The sequence below is a fragment of a genome, unplaced genomic scaffold (genome assembly GCF_019419815.1).
Source record: "Pyrus x bretschneideri cultivar Hongxiangsu unplaced genomic scaffold, Pyrus_bretschneideri_v1 Contig89, whole genome shotgun sequence".
NCBI classification, from domain to species: Eukaryota; Viridiplantae; Streptophyta; class Magnoliopsida; order Rosales; family Rosaceae; genus Pyrus; species Pyrus x bretschneideri.
The window spans coordinates 1,437,376-1,455,848 of NW_025999830.1; positions in this window are offsets into that span (position 1 = coordinate 1,437,376).

Genomic DNA, 18,473 nt, shown 5'->3' on the forward strand with positions numbered 1-18,473 from the left:
GGTGTAGTAGGACCATATACATGTTTGCTTAAATACTAATCTTCGTTTTGTTCATTTGCAATTGCAATACCACATGTGGCATATCATATGACAACTTATACATGTCTTTTATAAATGCATTATTGGGTGATTCAACATTTCTCAAAATTTCACTCTTTAAGTTTTCAACCAAATTTCGATCATTTCATTAGAGGACCATCGATATTGATATTTTTGTAAAATTGGTATTTAAAACTTTGGTAGCGACCCTAACTCCAACCTCCACCACCTCTCTTCATTAGTTGTGTATACACTATTTTTGTTCTCTCCCTCGTCATGATTAATCGTGTAACGAGAAAAATAAAGAAATGAAGTATGGGTAATGAGAGTTTCTCTCCACGGACCTAGTTTTGTGGAAATAGATTGAAGAAGATATGGTGGTTGTGATGTATCTTATGTATCAACAAGTGTGGTAGGATATCACAACTACTATATCATCTTCTTCTTTTTAAATTTTATTTCTACTTTTTAAAGAAGAATACTAGAGAGATCAAATTTTTTAAACCAACTTTGTAAACCAAATGATGTGATTATTGATGATTAGATTATTACTTTAATGTTGATTAACGTGCTTATTTTTTATTAGTGACGTATCATTGGATTTGCAAATATGATTTAAAATTTTGATCTCTCTAACATACTTTTTTTTAAAATAAGTACAATAGCTTTGTTGAATTTTGATAATATTTTTTTTGTTCATCGTGACCCTGGTTGGGTTTAGAATAATCTTCGAACTCATTCAAATTATACTCATAACTCTACGTAGACACTTTTGATTCACATATACGATCATCCTATACACTATTATCTCATTATTTACAAAATTCTTAAATTCTACCTGCATTTTCATTGGCAACTGATAAAAAGTGAGTTATTTGGTATGTTCCCACCATAGCATGCTATCACTTGAAGAATAGAGTTGATCTCCATGTGATTGAATTATTGTTGTAGTGCATGGTGGATGGACACTAATAAGGTAGTTAGCCACTTAACCTTATGCATGATTACCGTTGAGGAGTATCAATGAACATTATGACGAGTGGGCCTGGACTTATTTTTTATATGTGGCGTGATCCACACAAAATGAAAATATTTTTGTGCATCACCTTTAAGTGATGGTAATATTTATCATCTTATTTATTACAGTTAGATAAGTTTAATTTCAAAATATGTGTAGTAGATAGACATAAATATCAAAATTTAAATCCATCTAAGAATAATAAATATGAAAAATAATGAAAAGGGCTTCAAATGTTTACATTTTAATCAAAAACCACCTACTAACTTTATTTAATAATAAGGACAAAAGAATAATTTGAAGAAAAAAAAAAAAAAAAAACCCAACTTACGTTGGGCGTGTACCCCACCCCCCCTCTCCCCTCCCCTTCCCTCCTTCCCGTCCACACTTCACTTTTTTCTCCCAATTTTTTCTCCCATTGTTAGCTACATTAATAGATTTCTTTTTTTATTTATCTAAATAGTCACTTTTGGGTTCATCGTTTTAGGTGCAATGGATGCTTTTACAAGACTAAAAAGGGTGTAAATTTCGAACCTTATGAAACTGAACCAAGAATTAAACATTATTTATAAAACTTCACCAATAAGTAGATACTATTCACGAAACTAGACCAATAGGTAGACACTATTTATGAAACGAAGACAAGAATCAGGCATTATTTCTAAAACTAAACCAATTGGTGGAAACTAAACTGGATTATACACTATTTATGAAACTAGAGTAAGAACTAGATAATATTTATGAAACATGACCAAGAGTTAGGCACCATTTATGAAAGTGGACCAATAACTAGACACTATTTATGAAACCGGACAAAGAAAGAGACACTATTTATAAAACTGTACCGATCACTAGACATTATTTATGAAACTAGATCCAATAACTAGGCGCTATTTATGAAACATGATCAAGAGCTAGACACTAGTTATGAAAGTGGACAAAAAACTAGACTCTATTTATGAAATTGGACCAACAAATAGTATAGTACCATTCAGTTTCATAAATAGTGTTCAGTTTCATAAACAGTGTACATGTCCCGAGCATCAATTCTTTTTTTAAAAAAAAAAATTGTGTCATTTTCATTAAAATTTAAGTTTTTTTTTGTCCTTTTTATTAAAATTGAAGCATTTTTCATTAAAATTTAATTCTTTTTTATTAAATACAGTTATGGCATAATTTTTTGTTAAAATAAACTTAATCCAAACCCTTTTCATAAACGTTTCTATAATAAATAAGATAGTGAACATTATCACACTTGAGAGTGGTGAGCACGAACACTTGTGATTTTTAGGCTAAGTATTTGGCAATTACATACGAGCTCAACGTCCAAATCATCAAGTTGCGGATCCTTAGGACTACGATCTGTCACCGCGTGATCAGTGCCTTCAACTGCAATCTTACTACTATAGTCTACAACTAGCTGATTATTATTATTAGGCTTTTTAGTTAAAATTGTGTTGAGATTTAGCATAACTCTTCAATGTCATTCTTGATGACAATGAAAATTGATGAAAGTGGGTTCTTTGAGTTTGTCCACGTGGTCATTCACATAACAATTTAACGATGATATTTAATAGATTTTTTACGAAAATGTCAAAATGATAAACGGTGGATAAATCTAGGGACCACTTCTATCTATTTCATTGCCAGAGACTAAGATGAAAAATTATGATAATCTCAGATACCGTTTTAGCCACACACAAAAAAAACATTATTATTAAGAGAGTAATTATTTGAAAGTGAAAAATTATGAAATAATAATATATATCGATAAGTAACTATGGCCGCGATGAATGTGCAAATCTAAAACATGTCTACACTCTACACACAAATTTGTATGTAGTAGTACTTTTTGCTTTGCTATATGTAAGTACGTTAAATCCAAAGAGAAACCTCGTATTAATGGTTTGAAAAAGGGGCTTTTAAATTTTAGGGTTTAAATAAGATTATTTTTAGATTTTAAAATGAATGGTTTTTTTTTTTTTTTTTTTTTTTTTTTTTTTTAAATCTAATCTATGTCTCTATTCTTAAAACTTTCCATATTTACGTAATTATAGCACATTTATTCTTTATCAACTTACAATATCGAATTTATTCAAAATTCAAATTTTTATATTTAACAAAAGTTAACAACAAAAAATTTATATTTGAAAAAAAAACATAGGTACAGAAGCATTAGTACGTAAGTTTCAATCCAAATGTATCGGTATAAATGCATTGGTACATAAGTTTCGAAACGAATGTATCATACATATATAAGTTTCGATATGAATGTGTTGGTATGTAACTATAATATCTTAACATACAAAGGTGCTTAAAATGCATATACATATATATAGAGAAATTCAAGTACAATGAAAAGTAAACGAGAATATATGTCTTTTCTTAGTATGGGAACTTAATTATAATTATCAATGATAAATAACATTTTTATGGTTTATAGGAATCCATATATAACCTACACACAAAAAACTCAATACTTATTTGTCACATCCTGGCCCGGGCCCCCACCACAACATCCCGGGCTCGATTCTACCGTAGCACGATATTGTCCGCTTTGGGCCCTTACCACACCCTCACGGTTTTGTTTCTGGGAACTCACACGAGAACTTTCCAGTGGGTCACCTATCCTGGGATTGCTCCTGTGCGAATTCGCTTAACTTCGGAGTTCCTACGGAACTCGAAGCCAGTGAGCTCCCAAAAAGCCTCGTGCTAGGTAGAGATGAGAATATACATATAAGGCTTACAAGATTCACTCCCCTGGACGATGTGGGATCTTACATTATTACAACCTAATTAATATTCGAAAATTACAATTAAATGGCAAGGACTATAATTAATTTTTTATCTTAGACAAGATTTTATTCCAAAATTAATCTTTTTCAAGGATTAGAATAGAATTTTCCGCTTGGAAAAAAAGGCTATGCTTTACAAATATCATTATCTTGTTCACATGTCTTAGATTTCGCTTGGTTTTGTTTTTTTTTTTTCTTTTTCTATTAACTGCCACTTGAATTTAAGGTTAAGCAATAAAAAGTGTTTGATAAATATAAATGATCCTTCTTATTTTAAAAGTAATGACCTCTAGATAAGCAATAAAAAGTGTTTGATAAATATAAATGATCCTTCTTATTTTAAAAGTAATGACCTCTAGATAGCAGTTTATAAAATTTGCTTTCATTAAAAGGCTATGCTTTACAAATATCATTATCTTGTTCACATGTCTTAGATTTCGCTTGGTTTTGTTTTTTTTTTCTTTTTCTATTAACTGCCACTTGAATTTAAGGTTAAGCAATAAAAAGTGTTTGATAAATATAAATGATCCTTCTTATTTTAAAAGTAATGACCTCTAGATAGCAGTTTATAAAATTTGCTTTCATTAAAAGCAAAGTTATGCTTTTAATATTTTTAATTCTTGTAATACCCTTATTAGTTTTTAAATGACATGTTTGTCCTTCTATTCATACTTTTTTCCTTGGGGAACAAAATGACCACCACCACCGCCATCAACATCACCACAACCACTACCACCGCCCCCTACCACCATCGTTCCATTTGCACTCCAACCACCACAACCCATTATTACCACAATACCCCACCACTACCGCTTCCATTACCACTGCTGCTCCCACCATCAATGTTGTCACCACCTGCAACTAGAACCATTAGTCTTACACCACCATTACTACCACCACAACTTCCACCGCCAACAATGCCACTACCATCACTGTTACCGCTGTCACCATTGTTACCTCTACACGCCAACTACCAGACCCTATTGTTGGCACTGCAACATACCCCACCATTGATGCTGCCATCACCACCATTGCCCATGCCACTACTATTGTCACCAATACTTCTACTACAATGTCCATTCTTGTCAATAAATACAATTATATCACTTTTACATTAAAATTTCCCAAACCCTTTTACACAGTTTTTTTTTACTCACTACACTTTTAAAATTTCAATTTATTAAATGCTCAATTACTTTATTTTACAATTGATCTACAAGACCTTCAAAAAAAAAAAAATAGAATGAAATCAATTTTTTTTAGCGAAAGAAATTTCATTAAAAATAATAATTTAAAAAAAACATAAACATGGCTCTTAGAACAACTCAAGTGACTACATATGTTATAAGAACATCACAACCCTACATTTACAAATACATAAGAAACATAATACGATTCTTCAATCATGGAGGACTCTTAGTCCTAAACCTTAAACCCTAGTCATGAGGACTAAAACATCGCAAGCCTGAGAACTATCGTACATGCTCCACGAGAAAAGACCGTACCAATATCTGATGATTTTGCAATCGTTGGCAATGAAGCCTTGCTATGAGTTCCCCCTCCAACAAACGTTGAGTTTTCTTGTCATGGTTTTTTGCTGAGCACACAAACTATAAACACCACCACCTCATTTTTGAACAACAATCGCTGCTCTAGAATCTAAGATTAAACAAACCGTGACCATGATTACAACAATAAAAACTTTCCCCGTTAAAGCGAGAGATCGACCAATCACAAACTGAAGGCTCTTCTTAATAGAGCAAGAGAGTGAATAAAGCTAAAAACAAAGAGGAAAAAAGAAAGAGATCAAGAAGGATCAACGTCAAGGGCAGAAGTCGGCAGTTAGGATTTCTTTTTTTCTCTTGCTTTTCTCTAGCGGCAAAAGGAATGAGATCAATTTTAGAGACTTTTCTTGATTTTTTTGTGTGTATATGCTTTAAAGCTAAACAGGGAAATGGGAAGAATTTGTTTCTTCCAAGATCAACTAATTTAGTGATATTTCTCACTTTTAATTTTTAGAGTGAAAGTTTTTCTCCATGCCTACTAATGCTTAGGGTCTTCACCCTAAAACATTCTAGGGCTTCCTCCATTGATAAGAAAGAAAAAAAAATTACAAGACCAAACGACACACATTACATTTTGATTGAAACAAGTCTAAACAAAATCATAAGCTTAATGAATAATGTTACACCAAAAACACTTATAAATAAATTTATTAATTTATTGTGTAGTGCTTTCTTTCTTCTATCGATGAGATAGGAAAGATTTGAATATCAAACATTCTTCAACATTAAGACATAAATTCCATCCATTTCATCCAGAACAAGTTAATTATTGTAGAAATTTTATTACTTTTTGACATTATTGTATTATACGCTTTTAACTTGTTACTGATTTACAATCTAACAACGTAATATTTGAAAAATTACGATAGAAGAACAATTGTCATAATCTAGTCTTTCTTAGTTTAGTCGTGTATCTGATATTGTAGATTAGACTGCACGGCATGTGACCAGTAGTTGTGATTTTTGGTTGATGTTAACTTGGGACCCCCTCTTAGGTTGGCCATTTCTTTCCTTTCCAGCTTCCACAACTCAACAAAGCTCAGGTGCTCAGGTGTCGTCTCCTTCCCCGTTGGTTGAGCTCATTTTTTTAAGGTTTTTATTTTATTTTTTATTTTATTATTATTATTATTTATTTTTTTTTGAACTGGTTCAGAAGCGATAAACTGTATATAATATATTAACGTTGTTGTTCAGTGCATGCATATATGGTTATATAATTTACGAGACACAATATATAAGCATTATATATATACACATACATATATATATAATATATATACATGTATATAAATATATGCATATACATATATATATACACATATACATATATATATATACACATATACATATATATATACATATATATATACATATATATATACATATATATATATACATATATATATATATATATATATATGGAAGTGTCATGAAGAGGCATTATAAATTTCTATCTCCTTTTTCCCACTGCCATTTTGATATTCATTGCCAAAGGAATTGTGCTGCTTAATCATTAGATTGGTCCAGCATTATCTATGCTAGCTACAATGCTCCACAGGCTTGAGTAACAAGTTTGTATCATTCCACTTTTTTGGTGATTTGTTGATGGTATCAATTCATCAGTTTTGTTTCTTAAGGTTTAGCTAGGTTGGCAATGTTCTTTTCAAATCTAGTACAAAATGTGTGCTCATAGTAATTTTGTATGTGTTTCTCTGGATTGACATTACTTTTACGACCCTATAAGTTAGTTATAACGTCAATTACACAGTTTTTTACCTAACTCATTTGTGACACGAGTTCAGCTCTCATCATTCTTACTTTTTGGAAAGAAAAAATAGAAAAGCGCTTTGTCAAAAGTTCTATCTAATTCCTATGTTAGAGCACTGTGGGAAATAAATTCCACACGACTTTAAAATATAGTTTTGTATCCCCAAAATAAGAAGAGACAAATGAGTAGTAATCACACTACTGTGACGTAAGCCAAAAATTTCCCTATGCCCAAGTTACACTTGTTGAATGAAAAAATATTGAGAATCAAAGTTTATATAGTGTAGGAATAGTTATCTCTCAAAGGTTGAAGGTGAAGATCTTTTATATTGTTTGAAATTGAATATGATTATTGTGGAGACATAAATTAACCACATCAAATAAAGAACGACACGTGGACTATTGGCTCGATAAAACGATTTTATCCTTTACGTCGTGGACAAACCACACAAGATGTTAAGGGGCTAAGCATCTGCATGCTTCCCCACCATGTTTTGGGCCTTCGGGCTCATACACATTTCAAGGAGTCCTTCGGCTCCACGATATCCCTACTCCTGTCACCGTATCTTTCCCGGCTTAAGGGGGGCAAGGTTGACATTTCGGAGTCTCCTTGTGTGTCTTGCGCTCCAACTTGGCCTGACAATTTTTTACCCAACCCATAAATCTGACATGAAATGACACAAAATAACAAGTTCCAGGTCAACTCATTAACGAGTTAGTCATTATTGGGTCACGCATTAAGAACCCATTAACAAGTCAGATTGTTATTGGATCACACATCCCATTAAGATAACGTGTATGACACGTAAGTGACACAAACATGAACCGTTTACTAGGTTTAGACATTAGGCATGACGATTTCTTGCACGACCCATTAACCCGACACGAAACGATATAATCCGTTAACGAGTTGGTTTGTTACCGGGTCATTTGTTAAGAACTCATTAAAATAACGTGTTTGAAATGACATAATCCTTTAAGATAACGTGTATGAAACGAAAACGACATGAAAATGATAAATACGACCCATTTTCTAGGTATAGCTTCGGCACATCATCTTGGCAAAGACCTACCACCATGGATTTTCGTAGTAGCTTCCGGCGTATGGTATGCACCACGCTAGTAGAACACAATGGTCTGCCTAGCATGACTTGAAATCTCACTTCCCAAAAGAGTCTCTCCTATAAATAGCTAAGTCAAACAAGAAAATCGATAATTGTCACTTACTACTCAGAATTCTCTTTGTTCAATGTCTCTCAAACTATTTCTAACTTAGGCATTAGAGGCCTGTTGGCAGACACTTCCCCCATTTTTCTTGAGTGTTTGTCGCTTAGACTAACGATGCTACTTGATTTGCAGGTTTGATTTTGTCAATCCACCCATGGACAAAAATTTGCATCCATAACTATTGCAGGTAAACGTACACGTTGATGCACACTAATTATTTATAGTTAATACATTGATATGTCCATCAAGTCAACTAGTTGTTTAACTTCAGAGTTTGTGTAATTGGAGTGACTAAAAGCCCCATATTCCTTAAGCCACTAATCATATCGTGGTTGTAAATAGCAAATGTCTAGGTTAATGGAATATATAGGGTAAGCTTGAGTGATTTCCTAGCTTTAAGGAATTCAGGTCAAGTTAGCAAGGAATGGATCACAAAAATTAGATAAAAGGGATTAGAAAGTCCCTCCATATTAGAAACGTATATAGGTGGGATTAGCAAAACTCTACTTGGACGGTATCATTTGCAAATCCATCGTACATTCCTCTGTAATGCTCATGGAGGCTTTTTTAATCACTCATATCTAATTTTTTGTAATCCATTTACTACTTGAGCTTAGATCCTTGGGACCTAAAAATAACCATCAGGGTCTCCCATTTGGTAAAAGATTTTCTCACCGCTTATGTGTGAGTGTACATCTGGCTTCCGTTGTTCTCCTCCTCGTAGCCGCCGATCCTAGCTATGGCTAAGGTTGGTGGTAGCCCTCTGCTCCTCCTCTCGTTTTCCTTTTCTTTCCTTTTGCTCCTGCTTGTTTTTTCCTTTGCAACTTTGGATTTGCTTCCACTAATTAACACCATGAACATAATACTTAGTGATTTCCATTTTCGAGGAAGGTGCGTACAGCTTCAGGTTTTCTCAATGCTTGGGTGCTTTCACCACCTCCTTACCTCTGCTTGCCCTCGTTGGCTCTGTTGCTCATAGGTTGTCTCCTACGATCTTCTTTCGATTTGTGTCTCGTTCTTTCGTGTTCTCTTTAGAGGACGTTGGAGTCTTCTTTTTATCCACTTTAGGGGCCCATTTTGGTTTGATTTCAAGCGACTGGTTTGAGCTGAGTGGTTCAGGTGTTTCCAATGGCGACAGCGAATGCAGGCTGCTAAGGGTTTTTAGGTTTCTCTTTCATTTTGGGCTCTTAACTATTTGTTGGGCTCATTGTTGTACATTGGAGGTCCATAATGTCGTTGTTGTGTGTTTATTGTATGTGGGCCTTTATCTTGTAAATGTGTTTTGTTGGTAGTGTTATTACCTTTCTACCAAAACAAAAAAGCATAGTCATCAGGTCTCGCCAAGCTCATTTGAGTTATAGGTCATGCTTGGCATATGTGATATGCGATCCCAGCAAACTGCACTAGCCTTTGTAGGCATATAACACAATGTTGTTTAGGACTATTCAATGCACGATGAGGTATGCTGATACTTCAAGCATATAAGATAGGCAAATCCATGTGGACAAACTTCACATAGTACACATGTCATCTTCTAATTGATTGACGAAAATGTACTCATACAAACTTCACTTTAGAGTTCACAAAATTTGAGACCATCTCCAAAGGAGATGTCAAATCTTAAGTGGACCCTGCAATCAAATTTAAAGGTAGGAAGAAGCTCTAACCGATGTGCCAATCCTACGTGGATTGACATATGAATTTTTGTTGCCAAATTTGACAAATGAGAAAATGTGATGGCAATTCTTTTTTAAATATTTGTGTGAGTCTCATTAATGCGCCAATTATAAATCTTGAAAAGTTATTTTAATTGGTTTCTTTTTTTAAAATGAGTCCTACAAATATCATTTATATAAAAAATATATATATAGGTTGGAGGAAGAGAAAAACTGACATTACCACGTCAACTATCAAATTAACATTTGACGTTTATCTTCTTTTGGCATGTCTTTTGGAGATGCTCTAATGGAAAAGAATGTGTGATTTACTCAATGCTTAACACCTCAATATCTTAAGTCCCTAAGGTGTTTGCCTTTGTCACAGTCTAATCTAAACTACATAATAATAGAACCCTGATAGTTAACTAAAACTCTATAAGATTACCATCTATCCCTCTAATCAAAACTGAACAAAAATAAAAAACATGGGCAGTAATGTAATTTCACATGAACCAAAATTTATTGTTTTTTTTTCTTAAGCCTCAACTACATGTGATTCTAACATATCTCTAATATTAAAAAATAAAAATAAAATAAAAAACCTCTATCCCTTTTCTCCGCACTCGCACGTTTTTTTCACTTGTAAGTGAGAGGTATTAGGTTCGATTCTCCCCAAAGGTGAAGTTGAACCACATTATTATGGTAAGTCCTTGTAAAGGCTTAGCCCACTCCCATACCCCCTTAGTATGGATACTATTGTTTGTTCAAAAACAAAAAACAAAAAAATAAATAAAAAAATAAATCTTCACACACTTTGTGTGTAAGCATATACTAATATAATTTTATTATTTCCCCAAATGCCAATTAATTTAAAATGTGAATGAATAGATAACTGTCTCCCCTTCCCCTCTTGGGTAAAGGAAAATTGGATAGCTCCAAAATCCAAACTCAATAAGGGACCAAGGTAGATGAAGACCCTAGATGCAAGGACACAAATGCATAAATCTTCTTAAATTTGTAAATGTATATATCAATTTCTATAAACTTGTAGATTAATCCTTTAGTTTTCGATGATTGATGATGACTAACTTATTGAAGCAATTGATAATAGAGAAAGCAAATAAATGTAACAGTATCAAAAATATAGAGAGAGAGAGAGAGTGAACATAGAGAATCTTGTTAAATAATCTTTTCATTACAATTGCATAACGATTAAAAGGCATTGACTTGTCTTGGCAATATAGGAGTAGCCCAACCTCTTATCAGCCCTTGGAAGGTTTCTCCTTTCACCAATGTGGTACTCTTTTACTTTCACATTCTCTCACATCCCTTCATGTGTGGCGAATTTTCAAGCCATATATGTGGACAACACAAATTGGGATATGTGGAGCACTTTTGGCTGTTAGGCTTCACACGTGATCCAACCTGCTTTTATACCACGATAAACCAATTGGTATTATGGGGAGAAACCGAACAATTTATGCAGTAGTTGTAGCCATCACCTTGTACTCAGCCTCAGTTGAGGACCTATTGACAGTATGTTGTTTCTTAAAACTCCAAGAAACAGGATTATTCCCATAAAAATGACAAATACTATTGTAGGTCTTCTATCATTGGGATCTTCAGCCCAATCTGCATTTATGTATGCTTTCAATGTTAAAGGACTAAGACTAAAACAAATTCCCCATTCCAAAGTACCTATGAGATATCTCAACATTCTCTTGACATCAACAAAGTGAGACTCCAAAGGTGAGTGCATAACCTAACATACTTTGTTCACAAAATAGACAATGTCTGGCCTTGTGAATGTTAAGTATTGTAAAACCCCCACAATACTTTTATAGGTTTTAGGATATGAGTAAACTAGACTGCCATGGTTTAATAACTTCTTATTATGATGACAGAAAGCAATACAAGGTTTGTAGTTGAGCGTATCAGTCTTGTGCAATAAATCTTTGACATAGTTGGACTGATGAACAAAGAGTCTATGACTGATACTCAATTTGAAGTCCAAGAAAGAAATGAAGAATCCCTAAATCTTTCATATCAAACTCCTGTTGAGCTGAGATATCATAGATTGAATATTGACATTACTAGCACCAATGAGGATGATATCATCCATTTATAATAGTAATATAACAATGGATGTGTCACCATGTTTTACAAACATAAAAGGATCAACATAAGAGGACTTAAAACCCAAAGAAAGTAAGAATTTGGTGAACCTGTCATTCCAAGCTCTGGGAGCTTGTTTGAGACCATACAAAGATCTCTGCAACTTACAAACATAATCTGGATATGTCTTGTCAGTAAAACCTTGAGGTTGAGACATGTACAGGTTGCTTCAATTTCCAGCCATTTGTAGTAGTTAATGACATCATTAATATCACTGTGGTTGGTTTCATTATAGGATTGAAAGTCTTATAGTAATCTAAACCTGCCTCTTATGAAAACCCCTTGGCCACCAATTTGGCCTTATATCTAGCAATAGACCCATCTGATTTCCTCTTGTTGTTGAAGAAGTGTAGTCATTTCCTCATTCATAGCACTTTGCCAATAAGTGGACTTAGAGGCAACACCGAAAGACTGTGGCTCTGTGTTACTTGTAGACTGAACCTGAGCATAGAAAGCCTTTGTCTTCTTAAAAATCCCAAATTTAGACCTAGTCTACATATGATGAGTATTTTGAGCTGGAATAGGCACAAGCTGCAATTTTGATACTTAAGAAGTAGTAGTAGTAGTTGGATGTAACTCTAAAACAACTTAGAACACTGAATTTGGCCTTGAGGTTGAAGAAGAACCAGTGAAGACAAGATCACCAATATTGCAGGAATGATACTGAGTAACAGGAGAATATGTAGTGTAATTGTGTTCAAATACAACTAGTAAAGGTATATGAATAACTGGGGTACACACAAAAGTATTATTATGAACAACTGGAGTAGGCACAGATGACTTGGATCTTGTGGAAATAACTTTTGGTAAAATGAGAAATATATCTTCATAAAAATAAACATGTCTGGAGACAATTAATTTGTGACATTTGACAGAATAACAAATGTATCTCTTCTATTGAGCTGAATACCCCATGAAAATACACTAAGTGGTCTTAGGTTGAAGTTTATTGGATCTGAAAAGCTTCATAAAAGGATAACAAGCACACCATAACACCCTTAAGTGATCTAGCCTAGGTGGAGAGTGATACAATGATTTAAAAGGAGATTTCATACCTTAGGTGTAGGCATCCTATAAACCAAATAAGTGGCAGTGGCACAACCATGAGACCATAACTTAAGAGGTTAGAGAAGCTTTTTGAAGTAGGGTATTAACACTCTCAGTAACATGTCTATTTTTTCTCTCAGCTAAACCATTTTGAGTTGGTGTATATGGACAAGATTTTTGGTGAATGATATCTTTTTTTCTGAGTAAAGGTTGAAATTGATGACTAATGTACTCTCCATTTCCATCACTTTGAAAAACTTTAATATTGGAGTTGAAATTTTTTTGAACAAAAGCTTGAAATTGCAAAAATACTCCAAACACAACAGCTTTATTAATTGTTGGAAAAATCCAAGTATATCTAGTACATTCATCTATAAATGCACATAGTACCTACACCATTCTATAGACATTTGAGGTGCAGGAAGCATACATCTAAATGAATGACCTTAAAAGGTATTACAAACTTGGATGCAATGGAAGAAAAAGGTATTGCAAGCAAGTTGTACATGTTTGAGGGTGTGAATTATAAGTGAAAGGTATAGAAGACTTACTAAGAGCTAGTTTAACAACTGAATTAGTTGGATGACCCAACCTACAATGCAACAAAGTAGAAGAAACTTTTGAGCTAAATATGCTGCTGGAGAATTGTGTGAAGATTTGAACACAAGAATGGGATAAAATGCATTGTTACTTAACCCTTGGAACATAACTCTCTGGGTGACCTTGTCCTGTACATATATAGAAGTTTCATCAATAATACATCTGCAATGGTTATCTCTACATAATTGATTCATTAACAACAAATGTTGTGATAACTGAGGAACATGTAAGATTGAATCAATTTAAAATTATGAGGCTTAGTATGAAGATAGAGTGGCCATATGTGCAATAGGTAAACCCTTACCATTTTCACCAGTAATAGTCTCTATAGAAGGATAAGGTGCTGCCATTTGAAAATTTGATAGCTAAGATGTCATGTGATTGGTTGCCCCAGAATCAAGTAATCAGAACTCTTGTTGTGGAGCTGAAGGTGATCTAGTGGTTTTAATGTTCAGTTCAGTATGAGAGTAAGTTTAAGGAACACTACCAGATGAAGAATATTGATGAAGAGAAAAACCAATTGGAGGTTGATATTGAGATAGAATTCCAGGAGATTAAGCATACTGAAGAATAGAAGCTTGTGGAGCTTGATAACCCTGTGAATATGGTTGATAACCCTGTGATGGAATGAATGACTGAGAGTTGGAGTTATTCCTGTCAAAACATGTAGCAGCTGTATGACCAAGACAATGGCATATTTGACAACCATTTTGAAAACAATTAAGAGCAGAATGCCCTTTATTGTCATAAATTTGACATGTCTGAAGAGATTGATAAGACTGAGAAGGTGACATTTGTTGTCCTGAAGATTGAAAACCAAGTTGAGACTGTTGTTGAAATTGATTTCCCCCATAGAATTGTGGCTGTTGATGCGAGTTTTATACGCGCACAAATTAAACCCTCTTTTTGACAATTGTAGTATAAGTATAAGTAGGGATCGTTCTGGACCGCGGATTAGGAGGGATTGTTAATCACTTGGATTTTTGACTCAAAAACGTAAAAAAACAATATAAAACACTAAACTAGACTCAAAGAATGTGAAACTAAACGTTAAAACATTAAGACAAACCAAAAGACTCAAAATTCTTTAAAAACACAAACTAAATTGATTTCTAACTAATTTGACAATAAAGTAAAGGGGGGATTGTGTTTGGACAATATTAAATTAAATGGAAAAATTGTAATTAAAGGCAAAACGTAAATATGAATGAGATGAAAATATGGATGAAGGAATAGCCAAGGGGTTCATCTCCACACATGTTATACTTGCATACAAGATTGATTCTCAGTTGGTCTTTCGAATAAATTATGGAACTCGACACTCCAAGTTAATTAGGTCCGCTTAAATTAACCTTCAAATTTCCCTAGAATCATTGAATTGGATGAATATGCATCGCAAACAAATTATTCCTAACAAGTTCTCTATATGAACAGCATGATAAAGATACAAGTTAGAATCATTACGTTCTTTGGAAATTATAAGCATCGACAAGGCATTTGTAACTATGAAAAGCATGATACTCGTGCCAAGAATTCATTTAACGCGATTGTTTATAAGCAACCTCCACTACTTGTGAATATAAGTTCATAACGATTAGGTGAAATTCACTTATATTCTAGCGTCAGATTTATGCATGAAAATTAAGCGCGCATTCTTAATAAACATTCATAAATAAGTTATCAATCAAACGGTTAAACAAATTGAATCCAACATTCATGAAATCCCAACCAAAAGTAATCAATTCATATTGCAAGTATAACCATGGTTTCGAATCACCCCCTAGCTAACTAGGGGGATTTAGCCTCTCATGTTCACAAAAAGAGAATTACAAATGAATTTAAACATAAAGCACAAAGGATTGATTACACCTAGAACGCCCAACGAATCCACGTGAATTGGTGCGCGTCGAAGCTCCTCTTTCCTCTTCTCCTTCTGCGGCAGATTGGTTAAATGGTGTTGGTGGATGATTTGCGGGTTTAGGGATGGATTTATGGAGGTTGGGTGGTTTGTAATGGTGTGAAAGGTTGGAGGAATGGCTGCGGCAATTTAGCAAGTATGTGGAAGTGCTGCGGCTGGAAATGAAATGTGTGATTAGTGTTAGGTTTCTTTTAAGATGGAATACACGGCTTTTTGTGAGAAGAATTGTAAAAAAAATGGAATGGTGGGATAATAAAGGGAAGTGCGGATGGTGGCTGATATGGATGAATGAATGGGATAAAAAAAATGGCTGAATAGCTTAATAGGAATATGGTGCTACGGATGGAATAGGATAATGGGATATTGGATGCTATGGTGGCTGAAAATTAGGGTGGAAAAGTCACGGCCTTATTAGGGTGAATGATGAATGCATATTTTTGTGAATTAATTAGGGAAAGAATGGATTAGAATATTAGGGTTAATGGCTAATGGGAATGCACGGATTAGAGGATGTAAATGGGATAGTTAGGTTGTAATAAATAAATGGGATATGGGATATGGTGGCTGAAAAATAATGGAATGGGAAATGGGATCCCACGGATGATAGGGAGAAAAGGTATAAAGTGGTGGCTGATTCATGTTTTTCAAATGGATGCACGATTTTGGGGGGGTTTAATGGACTAAGTGGCTGAAAATTTTATTTAGGGTTAGTATAAAATATAAGAATATATGGTAGTGACGGCTTGAAACTTTTCTTTGTTTATTAGGTTTTCTTTTGATAAATGGAGGGGGGGCCACGGCTTGAATGGAAATTAGGATAGAATATGGGATGGTTGAATGGTTGCATGCTTCTAAAGGACAAAGAATAATGGCAAGCACGGGTTGTATATGGATAATGGAATATGGTGCTCGGTTTTGCTCCAAAAGCTCCAAATTGCATCATTTCATGTAATATGTCCTTTAAACCTGAAAACACATGAAAGTAGCTTAAAAGACTACTTTAACGAATAAAACATAACAAAAATGCATAAGAACTAGCTAACTAAGGCGCATAAATATGCTCCTATCAGCTGTGAATATTGAGGTTGATATCCAAAGAAAAACCTCTTGCCTTTGCCTTTGTTCTTAAAATTGTTCCCCTTGAAATTGTTGTAAGTTCTTGAGCCAGTTTGAGATACAAATGCAAATGATCCAGGAATATTCATTTATGGGAATTAAGTTGGAAATGGCATTTGTTGAAGTTGAGGAAACAATTGAAAATATAACGGAGGACCATATTAGTCACTAGATGCATGTGTTGCATGGTACTGTGTTATACTAGAAGAACTTCCCATATCAATTCCAGTATTTGAGGAATGATGAGTAAGCATAGTAGACATTAAAGGAACTTACTTTCTAACTTCTTCTAAAGTAGACTCCTCATCCCTAGGTTGTGATCTCAACTCATTTCCATGACACAATTTTCATGGCCACGAATCACAACCTTAATTGTGTTGTACTTAGGAGAAAGTCCTCTAAAAGCAACAATCACAATGTTCTTATCAGAGATAACAACCCCAACTATAGCTAGTTGATCTCTAGCATCCTTAATCCTTTGAAGATAATCATCTATTGTCTCAGGTCATTTCTTGATATTTTGCAAAGCAATTTTCATTTGAACTATACTAGTTCTAGTCATATTAACAAATCGTTCTCCAAGATTAATCCACGTTTCTTGAGAACTCTAACAACCAATTACACAAGATAATGCAACAGTGGACAATATAGCAATAAGAAGGGCCATCAAGGCTTTATCATGTATTTTCCACACCTTATAAGCATCAGAAATAACTTGTGTATTGTCATCAACCTCTCCCTCAAAATCAAAATCAACAAATTTTTCAAGGCAAGGAATATATCCATCAATGAATCCACAAATTCCATTACCATCTAATAACAATTCCATTTGAAATTCCATGTCACATGGTTCAAATCATCTAATTTCACAGTGACTGTGTTTCCCACACTTGGAAACAATGAAGAAATAGGCGATTGTGTAAGAGTTAACTGAGCAGAGGTAACCATCGTGAATATGCAAACACATATCAATTACTTAACAGTTAAGCAACTCACAACATAGAAAAATTACAGAACAAAGAATCACAGTTCACAATAGCAATCAACAAATTAGACAACAATCCCCAATTTCTAGGGTTTATATGCAGACAAGACCTAACCAACCAAGAATCAATAGATCTGTGCAAGAACAAAAGAAAGAATATAACCTTTTCGAAGCAAGAAAAGAGATCGACAATAGTGACGAAATGAAAAACCCAAATCACTAGGGTTTCAAACGAACTTCGACGACAACATCGACAGGTAACACCTGAGCAAACTATGCCAAACAAACCTCAGCAAATCAGCTAATGCAAAACTCCAATCAACTCTAACAAGAACCAAACAAGTGGAAGCAGTATGGTCGTCAATCAACGGCGTGAGCCTCGATCGGCGAAGATATCATGATAACAAAGAAAGCAAAGAAATGTAACACTATAAAAAATGTAGAGAGAGTGAAGAGAGAAAATCTTGTTAAACAATCTTTTCATTACAATTGCATAATGATTACAAGGCATTGACTTGTCTTATAAATACACAACCATAACTAACTCAAGGCTTACTACAAGA